Source organism: Myxine glutinosa, chromosome 1, assembly GCF_964187855.1.
Source record: "Myxine glutinosa chromosome 1, kmMyxGlut1.1, whole genome shotgun sequence".
NCBI classification, from domain to species: domain Eukaryota; kingdom Metazoa; phylum Chordata; class Myxini; order Myxiniformes; family Myxinidae; genus Myxine; species Myxine glutinosa.
In genome coordinates, this window is record NC_136261.1 from 110,287,286 (window position 1) to 110,299,607 (window position 12,322).

Genomic DNA, 12,322 nt, shown 5'->3' on the forward strand with positions numbered 1-12,322 from the left:
ATAAAAACACCTCACCACCACAAAATTAAAAACACCTCACAGCCATAAAACACGTAATAAAAACACCTCACAGCCATAAAACACGTAATAAAAACACCTCACCACCACGAAATTAAAAACACCTCACAGCCATAAAACACGTAATAAAAACACCCCACCACCACGAAATTAAAAACACCTCTCAACCACGAAATTAAAAACACCTCACCACCACGAAATTAAAAACACCTCACAGCCATAAAACACGTAATAAAAACACCTCACAGCCACGAAATTAAAACCACCTCACCACCACGTCATTTAAAAACACCTCACCACCAAGTAATTCAAAACACCTCACCACCACGTAATTCAAAACACCTCACCACCACGTAATTCAAAACACCTCACCACCATGTGATTTAAAAACACCTCATCACCACGTCATTTAAAAACACCTCACCACCACATAATTCAAAATAGCTCACCACCACATGATTCAAAACCACCACCACGTTATTAAAAACACTTCACAACCATGGAAACAAAAGTTTGAGGGAGTCGTTAAGTGACAACACAGACACTGCCCAGATGTGTCGATATATAGATAAATGACTGTACCCGAGTTGCCGTTTTGTCATGGTTTAAACCAATCATAATTCAAAAAATTATTTTGCACAAATGTATTTGTAATATACGTGATATCACATTTCATAAACAATTGAAGTTTAAGACTTAAGTTGAAAAAAAAAAATTCCCGAAAAAATTCCCCCCAAAAATTAATAAATTGGAAAAAATTTCAAAAAAATACCCTTAGGACATACCGACAGGAGAGATATGTGCATACCAGAAGTTTGGTACGATTTCACAAAAGTTTGAGAAAGTAGTTCAGTGACAAGACAAGACAAGACAAGACAAGACAAGACAAGACAACACAAGACAACACAACACAGACACTGCACAGATATATATATTGTTGTGGATATGAGGATTGTGTTTTTTTTATTGTGTAGTACATTGTAAAATATCACCCTCCGTCCTCCAGTTGTGTATAAAGGTCAAAGGGCGTCCCGTAATTAGGTCATCAACAATCACGTTAGCCAATCATAGATTTCCTCCTTGTTGGTAGTTTATTTCCTTATTCTGTGTATTAGGCTAATAGTCCGTTTGCCACCCAGATATGTTCTGTACTAAACCTTGTTCTCATGAGAAGTGTATTGTTTTTTGATGGTTTCATACTCGAATGGGTCTATAGAAAATATTTAGCTCGGTTGCCGGAATGTCAACCTTGGGGAACTCCGATAATTGGCATAAATCCAAGATGGCCGCCACGGACGGAGGTGGAAAATAACTTTTCAACCAATCAACCTTCCATCACGTGTGATACATTTTTTCCGTATAATTTCGATGTGAGGATTCGATTTCTGAGGTCAATTGTGTGATTTGGGGTCAGATTCAGGGTCAAAGGTCAAGTTAAAGGTCATTTTCGGCCAAAAAATTATTAATATAATAATAATTGCATTTTCAGAACGAGGGTGGTCAAGTGTTTATTCATTAACGGCGATCACTCCCATTCATCATCAGAGCCGAATGCAAGATCAAGATGATCAGTTTCCTCGTCATTTACCACATCTGCTTCTCCTTCCTCTGTCACTTCATCTTGGTCTTCGTCTCCTGTCGTGAAGGGGTTCAAGCAAGCGTCACTAGAAACACAAGCGCAGTACACAGTGCATGATATCTTTCCATGGTGACAGCTGCAACGTTCACTGCCGCACGCCTTCCCCGCCACCTTACAGCTGCACCGCACTACATCCATGAGATCTTGGGGTCCTGGGGGCTGATCAGAGGTTGCTGGTACTGGGGTGCCATCTTTGATTTCCCACCCATACTTCGTGATGTCAAGTTCAGGTGGAGCTGGTCAGTAGATTTGGCGAGTATAGTCTGCAGATAAGTGCGCAAGATGTGCAGGAAGAGATTTTGGTCTGTTGGTGGTAGCGACATGATCTTGAGCAGCTTTTCAACCTTCTTTGTGTACATATGGTACCTCACCTCACTCATAGTGGTCCCCTGTTGCTGACCATATAGAGCACAGAAGAACGCCTGTCCTGCTTCCATGAGCTGTGCATGGGTGGCATCAAGCTCGCCCAAGGCTGAGTACAGGCCTGGGAGGTCGCCAGCTCTCAGGGTCTTCAGGGCCGACACTTTCCCCTTGCCGTACAGGTATGAGGTGGTATCTGAACCAGTAATGTAGTGCTTTCCCAGGATCTGCAGGCACTTGGGGCCGAGTTGGGCACAGGTGGCGTTGATGTCCCAAACAGGTCCATCCCACCGCTCCATTTGCACTGTGGCCTGGATCTTGTTTCTGTACACCCAGTACACAAGCAGCACGAACACATCGGTGTCATCTGAGAGAATGCGGATCACTCGCGTGTCGGACTCGGCAGCCATGAGGAGGTACGAGATCATTGTTATGTCCGCTTTGTCATGAGTGAACACACCATTGCTAGGACTCTCCACAGTGACTCCTTCTCCAAAGTTGTAGGTACTTAGCACTTTCAACAGTTGCAGTTGTTGTGCTTATTCCTCATGATGGCTTCTCGACTAGGAAGCGGTGTGTTGATGGTGAGGTTGTAGTTGATGGAGCCGAGGCCAGCACGTCGCATACGTTCATGGTCCTTTGCAGAAACACTGCTGTACTTATCAAAGACTAATATCTTCTTACCAGGTAGAGAGGACAACCTGGTTTTGATGGACTTACCTATGACAGATGCATTACCTTTCGATGGCCAAACAATGTGGTGAAGAAGCTGTCTCATGTCAACGATGGTGATCTCGGGTAGCCTTGGTTGTCTTGTCTTCACACACAGTTTGCGAGCCAGAGGTGCTTTGTTACCTTTCCTCAAGAAGCCATACTCGTCGATGAGTGAGGGCGGTATGAGACACAACTCGTACTGGAAAATGGGTGCTAGCTTCATGTGCCGCTGTTGTCCAACGGTCAACAGCCTGAGGAAGATAGTTTCTAGGTCGAAGATCATTTTGTCTCCAACTCTCACACCTTTCTGAATGTGTTCCATGGTCTTGATGGGGCTAGAAATGGTTCCATGGAATTCTGATGGGAGGGATGTCCGGAAATCTGCAGCGATTTTTTCGCCTATGTCGACTGATTCAGCGACATTCACCTCAGCATCAGGGGAACAGAATTTACCATTGACGATGTTGTAGAGGTGTGGTGACCCATTCTCCAATGGATGAGACAGTTTGGACAGTTCAAGCGAGATTCGACGTCGGTCATCTGCATCCATCTCTCTCCTTTTTCCCCCTCCTCCTTGTGACGTGGTCCTCTGCATGTGTAACTTGCTTCAGCTTGATCTTTGTGTTCAAGGACGGTGGGATCAGGGTAGATGTGCTCCATGGTGTCAGAGATGTAGGCAGTGATGGGAAAATAATCAATCCACTCTGTAACACTTTCTGGAGATCCCTTGAGACCACCCTATCCTATTTGAATGGCAGTTTGCTCACCAAACTGATCAGAGCTCACGCCATTCCAGTAACCCTCTTGGTGACGACATACAAATGAATTTTATCCCAAATCACAAAACTGCCTCCAGATATCGATTCCTGAGGTCAAAAATATATGGAAAACACATATCATATGCGATTGGAAGTTAGTTGGTTAAAAAGTCATAATCCACCGCCATCTGAAGCGGCCATTTTGGATTTATGCTAATTACGGGATTTCCCCAAGGTTACTGATCTGGCAACCAAGCTAAATTTTCTCGATAGATCCATATTAATAAGAAACCATCAAAAAACAATACACTTCTCACAACAACAAGGTTATCAATCTGGCAACTAGACTATAAGGCTTTGTCTTCCATTAATTGACACTCCATTGCACCGAATTCAAATAGATAGATCCCCTTTTATTCCCAAAGCCCCATTCCCCAAAGCCTCGATTGCCAACTGCATTCGCCGCAGCTGCTGGGCGGTTTTCACGGCGACTCCATTAGCCACGAGGTGGGCTCGGAGAAGAAGGGGGAGGAGCTGCCGAATCCAGGGCATGGGCCGCCCATCGTCATCAAGAGGGTGGAGCCAGCGAGCCCTGACCAGCCAACCAGGGCTGGGGAAACACCATCACAGGCGTGGCGCGGGTTGATCTAAAAGCGCGTTATATAAGCGCGCGCGGAAGCCTTTGAGAAAGGAGTCCCGACGAGCTTGGTAAAGGCGGAGGAAGGGACCCCCACGGAGAGTTGCGCCAGTTAAGCAGAAGAGTCCACCAGCAGTTTTGGCTCCACCAGCAGTGTTGGCTCCACAAGTAGCGTTGACTCCACCGGGCAGCGTGGGCTCCACCAGGCAGCTTCGACCCGTTACCCAACGGGAGCCAGATTGCGGTGGCATCGGTGGCCGTCGAGGTCCAGCCCGACTTCCCGTGCGGGATCAAGCCCGAACCATCTGCCCCAGTTGAACCTTCCCATTCCTCCTTCCAATCATTCCTGCCTGCAAATTCCCCATTCGTGTGAGTCCGTCTTTGTTTGTTCTGTCCTGGGTATTAATTAAGACTGCATAGGTAAGCTAAGTTTCACTGTGTCCTTCTGGTCCGTCCCTCTTTCTGTTTTATTTTATTATCCTTCCTCCTCCTTGGTTTCTTTTGATTGTAAATAGCAAATAAATCATATTCGTATTTCAAACCCTTTTTGTCTTCTTCTTCTTCTTCACATCCGTCGTCTTTGTCTTTTCCAAATTGAACATCTGTGGCACGATTTGGCCAACGTTCAGAATCGGGTCTAGTCATTGTTAACGGTTCGGGCCGCGGCTGCCATCCGCTCGGCAATCCAGTAACATCTTATCCGCGGTCGCGAACGAAGCTGCTCACCGGTCTTTTCGGAGGCCGCGGTGCAGCTTCAGGGACCACGTCGGTCAGTGACAAGCGAGGGGACTAATCCCTCCTCAAAGGGGAACCATAGGCCGACGTTGGATTCCGTAACAATTAGTGCCGGGAGCGAGATACAGACCTGAAGCGCTTCGCGCGCTCAAATTACGAGTGGGCCGAAATTTGTTTTATAAAATCTTAAATTGAAAATCGTGCCATGGCGGCGGGAGGATGCCGGTGGGGGAATTAGAAGAGGGGTTAGGGGTAACCCAGGACCAGAGGGAAGAAATGGAGGAGAACAATGAGGAGGTGGTTGAGGAGGTTTCAGGCGCGCAAGATGGCGCCCTCACCCACGAGGTTTCAAGCGCACAAAATGGCACCTCGCACGAGAGTGCGGTCGCTGCGCCCGCTGCACCAATGGGGGTGGTCCAAATGCAGGCCCTCATGGAGCAATTTATGGCGCAAATGCAGGCGTCCCTCAACCTGCAGAGGGACGAGACGAGGACTCAGTGTGAGCGAATGGAAAACAGAAGGAGGGCTGACAGTGAGCAATTAAGAGAGGGGTTGAACAGTAAATTTGAGAGGTTAGATAATAATTTTAAGGGGTTGGACAATAAATTTGAGGGGTTAGACAATAATTTTAAGGAGTTGGACAATAAATTTGAGGGGTTAGACAACGGGATAAAAGAGGTAAAGAATGGGTTAACGGGGGTGGAAAATAGAATGGCTGCCCAGGAGAATCAGATAGAGGGGGTGAAAAATGGGTTAGGGGGGTTAGAAAACAAGATGTAAAACAAATTGCGGGATGTAGGGGAGCAATCGGCCCGGGAAATTAAACAAATGAGAGAGCAGATAAAGGAGGTGAAAATCGGGGTAGAAACCAAATTGGATGCCCAAAGGGATGAGTTGGAACAGATGAGGGTGGCATCTACCAAAGAGATGGGAGAAATGGGAGAGGAGATAAGACGAGGTGTGAGCGAGGAGGTCTCGGGGGTACGCAAGGAGGTAAAGCGAGGTGAGAAGCGTATGGAGAAAGAGGTGAGAAATGGGACGGCTAGGTTACAGGGGGGCATAGAAGATCTAACAAGGGGAGTAGAACAGCTGACGGTGGGACAGACGGAATTAGTGGAGCAGGTGGAAAAGAACACTGCGGTACTAGGAGGGTTAAAGGCGACACAAAAAGAACTCAAAAATGACTTAATAGCATCGAAGAGGGAATGTCAGATGGTACGTGAGGGACTGACAACGAGGTTGGACGAGGTGACGGAAGCAATGGAGACGAAGGACCGGGAGGTGAGGACGCACATAGAAACGGTCAAGGTGGCATTAGAGGACGAAATTGAGGAGACGCACCGGGAAATAAAAGAGGTGAAGCAAAAATTAGAGGAAGTGGAAGAGGGAGTGAGTGAAATTAAGAAGAGACTGAGGGAAACTAAGAGGGAGATAAAGGAGGAGGTGATGGAATATGTACAAGGTCGGTGCTCAAATCGTGATGGTGTGCTCGCTAACCAAATAAAGAGTTTGCAGGTGGCGGAGGAGGTGCGGAGACGAGGTGCCAAGGTGAGTGGCGATATACGCGGAAATGTATATGGTGTGAGAGGAGATTCAGTCGGCTTGGGGGTTGGTTTGGACCCGGGTGTTCGTGAGAGGCCGCTGGTAAAGTGTGCGACAGGTACGGAGTGCAAAAGAGGAGGTGTGCGAGAATGTCCGACTCTGGGGTGTGTGAGGAAAAAGTGCGCGCCGAGGAGTGAGTGTGCTGTCGAGAGTGAGTTGGTCGTAGCGTGTGTGCGGGGGGGCACATGGAAGCGCGGGATGGTGAGTGTTACAGAGGATGTAACGAGAGAGTGCACACCTGTGGTGAGTGTTACAGAGGATGTAACGAGAGAATGCACACCTGTGGTGAGTGTTATGGAGGGTGTAACGGGAGAGTGTGCGCAAGAGGATGCGCGAGAAAGGTGTGTAACGGACGGGTGCATGAGTACAGAGTACGCTGTCGAGAGTAAGGGTGAATGCGTGACCGAGAGTGGTGGTGAAAGTAGTAAGAGTGACACGGAGCGTGAGTTGGTTGTGGCAGGTGAGAGAGAATGTACACCTGGAATGGAAGGATGCACACCTGGAATGGTAGAGCGCGTATGGGAATGCACACTGGAATTGGTAGTGAGGCACGTGATTGGGTGTGCAAGTGAGTGCACACCCGTGGTTGTCACAGAGGAGGTGACCGAGGAGGGGGCGCGAAGAGGTGTGTTGGTGAGGTGTGCAAACGACGAGTGTGTGCCAAGGTGTGCGGTGGTCAGGTGTGTGACAAAGTCTGTGAGCGGAATGAGTGTACCTGGGTGTGTAAGAGAAGGTGCAATGACGAGGAGCATGGGAACGGCTGGATGTATGAGCAAGGAACGGGCTGCGGGGAGTGAGCATGCAAGTGGAGCATCGACGCTAACTGGGTTAGTGGTTAGAGCGACGTTTAGCCGAAGCGGGCCTTCGCTGCGTGCCGGGCAGCTTCGTGTGCCGCAGGGACCCGCGGGGATCGCGACCGCGGCGGTTTCGAAAGAACCGCCGTACGCGAGCCATGCCGGGCCACGCTCTGAACGGCCGCGTCCGTGCTCCGCCAGGCGGAGCGGGCGGCCTGGTAGGAAGGGTCGTCATGGCGACCCCCTTTTGTTGAGGCGCTCCGGCAGGGCGAGATCGGGCCATTGGACGGCTCCGTGCCGAGTTGGTGCGTTGGATCTCGGCCCGAGTAAACCTTGCCTGCACCGAATGCCGGACGGATCCAACCGCCGGCACCAAGCAACCCGCATTCATTGCTCGGCTGTGCGAAGCCGGGCTTTAGAGATGAATTGGCGCACCGAGAGGCTCAAGTGAGTAGACGTGTGATGAGGACAGTGTTTTGGACCCGAAATTGAAAAACAAAATTTGATGATTGGCAAGGATTGGCAGAGTGATGATTGGCAGATGATTGGTAGTGATTGGCAAATTTTTAGTTGGCTGAAATTTGATGTGCCAAATTGGTAGTGAGAGATGCCTGATGTGGGGGATGGCAACTCTGCCATCCCTCACAACGGGGGCAAAGGAGCAATAGCTATGGGGTTTATGGCAGTGAAAACTAGCCCGGGAGGGTTAGGATATTGTGTGTAGGGACTTAGAGATTGACCATAGGTAACGGTAAGGTTTAGGTAGCAACATTGAACCGGTAGTGGGGACATAGAGAGGGTAGTTGGATTATAATGACGAGGGAGTGCAATAGTTTAAAGGGGCGACTGGGAAGCGCAAGTTCCAGAGGGGAGTAGTTAGTTGAGATGATGCCGTGTGTGTGAGGATCGAATGTGTATTGAGCAGGGTATGAGTAAATGATTGTGATTGTGAGTTGTATTGAGATTGCACAGGTGTGCAACTGAACAGGTGTATGAAGCAGTGTATGAGGGAGTGATGGTGATGTGTGTTGTGTTGACCCAAATGGTCCAGGGAGGAAGGAAGGTGCAGGTGGCACCAGGTGTGATTGCACAGGTGTGCAACTACAGGAGGTATGGAGAATGGTTGTGTGGAATACATGGAGTGCGGAATATATGGAGTATGGAATGGATGGTCGTGGAGTGAGTATGATGGAAACCGTGGAGTGGAGTGGATGGTGCTAAGGTGTGGATGGTGCTAAGGTGTGGATGGGGGAAAGGAGGATGGACCCCATCACGAATACCCGGGGAGGGTAGTGTAAGAGTTAGGTAGAGGGTGCAGGTAAATTGTGGTTGGATATTGGCATCTGTGGTGCGTGTGGAAGAATGGAGTTTGGATGGGTGCATTAGTGACGTGGAAATGGCTGGGCGTGTGGCCTGTTAGTGTGTGTAGTTGGTTGGGCACCCCACCACTGTGAGGATGTCGGCCAGGTGAGGCCGCAGGTGGGCTCTGGGAGCCGGTAGAGTTGTGGATGGGGCCCGAGGATCCGGGGGACGGACCCGGGTAGCCCAGTGCCAGAGGGCACCGAGGGGTGACAGAGCCAGGAGGGGCCTTCCCCAGTAGATAGGTTAGGTTAAGGAGCAGGTAAGCTCAGAGGCAACTACAGTGGTGGAGGTGTGCAGGTGGGTAGACCTGCTGGGAGAGCTGCACGACCCAGCCCGGAAATTGTGCAAGGGCACCGGGAGATGAATCGGGGGAGTGAGACCCCAAATTGAGAAGCACCACAGTTTGGTCAATGGGAATTTGTTTTTAGAACCCATAGTGTAAGTTGGCCAATGGATTGGCACGGAAGACCCCGGGTAGTGTAAAGTGTGTTAAAGTCATTCAGAAGGTAGTTAGGATTGAAATCTCCTTGCACCATCTACATCCACTCACCTGGGGTGACGCTACTCCACACCATGCCAGGTTTGATTATTTTTTATTGTGCAAATGTTTGGAATGTGAGACGCATCATGACGTGGGTGTGACATTGTGCTGTTGTTCCATCTCTCCCTCCTTATGAGGATTGATGATGAGTTGGTGATGGCAAATTTTGGTTAGGGGGATTGTGGGGACGAATTTGGTGTAGGGGAAATATGGGGAAGACGTGACGATAGTGACGAATCTGTAAATGTGTAGATTGTTGTAAATATGGGGTAAGGGCAAGGGTAGAGTAGGTAACAGGGGGGGTGATGTACGGTAGGGACGAGCTTTTCTCCGCTCCGTCTCCATACGCACCTCGCCTTGCATTGCCTTTATTGATGTGTACCCTTGTGACCTTACCCCTCGCTCACCTGTCTCCCCCCCCCCTTGTCTCCCACATGAGGACTGTGCACCACTGGGCGCCGAGGGGAGCGTGCGTGAGTCCGCCATTGTGCGCCCGAAACTCTCGCAACCACAGCTGTCTGCATCGATGCACCACCTTATGGACCACATGTCTGTGGCTGAGCACCACTGATGGACCCCATGGGTTGGGGCATGGCCCCTCTGCTGAAACCGGCCATGAAGGCCCGAGATCTTTCTGGCGGACCTGGGTCACAGGGCACCTATGCCCCACAGGTGAACTATAATAGTCGGCCCTGTGGGCCATAAATAAATAAAAATGGACATGGTTGTGCACTTTCATTTTATTGCAAATCGGCCGCCAGCAAAGAAGATGACAACAACAGGAAGATAACATGGCCAGCAGAGGGAGCCGAAGAGGAAGACCAGCACCAGGGTTTGTTGGGTTTTTTTTTTATTGAACTGTGGTGACTGTGCACCGATTGGTGCTTGAGGGTGTTTTGGTGCGTTTTTTGGGTGCTTCATGGTGCGCCGATGCAGAGCAGACTGCCTCCCCCCCAAAAGAACAATCACAGGTCCTGGGTTGCCATTGTAAATAAAAATAGCGTAACTGTAAATAATACTCCCCCATCATAAATGTTTAGTTTGAAGACAATTCCGCAATTCGGTTAGTTGTGGGCGTGAGTCTGTTAGGTAGGGTGCAATGGAGCAGCGGGACATATTTATTTATGTTTTAAAACTGTCACACTCAGGGTCAGGTTAAATGTAGAGGGAACTACACCTACGTGCCACACTACAAGTAAAGGTAATAGGCCCGGGCCGTGCCTAAGAGGAGGAGGGTGCAGTGTTGTGGATATGAGGATTGTGTTTTTTTTTTTTGTATAGTACATTGTAAAATATCACCCTCCGTCCTCCAGTTGTGTATGAAGGTCAAAGGGCGTCCCATAGTTAGGTCATATACAATCACGTTTCGCCAGTCATAGATTCCCTGCTTGTTGGTAGTTATTTCCTTATTCTGTGTATTAGGCTAAGGCTTTGTCTTCCATTAATTGACACTCCATTGCACCGAATTCAAATAGATAGATCCCCTTTTATTCCCAAAGCCCCATTCCCCAAAGCCTCGATTGCCAACTGCATTCGCCGCAGCTGCTGGGCGGTTTTCACCGTGACTCCATTAGCCACGAGGTGGGCTCGGAGAAGAAGGGGGAGGAGCCGCCGAATCCAGGGCGTGGGCCGCCCATCGTCATCAAGAGGGTGGAGCCAGCGAGCCCTGACCAGCCAACCAGGGCTGGGGAAACACCATCACGGGCGTGGCGCGGGTTGATCTAAAAGCGCGTTATATAAGCGCACGCAGAAGCCTTTGAGAAAGGAGTCCTGACGAGCTTGGTAAAGGCGGTGGAAGGGATCCCCACGGAGAGTTGCGCCAGTTAAGCAGAAGAGTCCACCAGCAGTTTTGGCTCCACCAGCAGTGTTGGCTCCACAAGTAGCGTTGGCTCCACCGGGCAGCGTGGGCTCCACCAAGCAGCTTCGACCCGTTACCCAGCGGGAGCCAGATTGCGGTGGCATCGGTGGCCGTCGAGGTCCAGCCCGACGTCCCGTGCGGGATCAAGCCCGAACCATCTGCCCCAGCTGAACCTGCCCATTCCTCCTTCCAATCATTCCTGCCTGCAAATTCCCCATTCGTGTGAGTCCGTCTTTGTTTGTTCTGTCCTGGGTATTAATTAAGACTCCATAGGTAAGCTAAGTTTCACTGTGTCCTTCTGGTCCGTCCCTCTTTCTGCTTTATTTTATTATCCTTCCTCCTCTTTGGTTTCTTTTGATTGTAAATAGCAAATAAATCATATTCGTATTTCAAACCCTTTTTGTCTTCTTCTTCTTCTTCACATCCGTCGTCTTTGTCTTTTCCAAATTGAACATCTGTGGCACGATTTGGCCAACGTTCAGAATCGGGTCTAGTCATTGTTAACGGTTCGGGCCGCAGCTGCCATCTGCTCGGCAATCCAGTAACATCTTATCCGCGGTCGTGAACGAAGCTGCTCACCGGTCTTTTCGGAGGCCGCGGTGCAGCTTCAGGGACCACGTCGGTCAGTGACAAGCGAGGGGACTAATCCCTCCTCAAAGGGGAACCATAGGCCGACGTTGGGTTCCGTAACAATATATATATATATATATTATAAACTTTTCACATGGGTCCTGACCAATCAAATAGAATGCATTCCAGATAGCATCCAACCAAGAGAGCAATCAAGCTTCTAAAGTGTATATTCCACCGTAAACCACACACACTATTAATCAACTAAAGGAAAAATGTCAGGAATATAATAAATCTCTTTGCATGGTATTTGTAGACAATGAGAAGGCATTCTCTCGGTAGTAACACAGCCAATGCTGGACGCATTATATCAACAAGAAGTGGAAAGGAAACATTGAATTACTGAAATATATTTACACACAATGTACAACTGCGTTGACATTACACAAAGGAAGTGGTAAGATCAACATCAAAAAAGGAGTCAGACGAGGTGACACCATCTCACCCAAATTATTCCTCCCAGTCTGGAGTTTTGTTTTGATATGACCAATTTTGATCACTTCAGTGGGAAGATAAAGGTGTCAACATTAATGGAGAGAAGGTTAACTATCTAAGGTTTGCAGACGATGTTATTGTTTGAAAGAAAGCTTGGAGAGAATTGAAAACATGCTCAAGGAACTCGCTGAAGCCGGCATGTGTTGGCTGAAGATGAACATGTGTAAAACCAAAGTAGT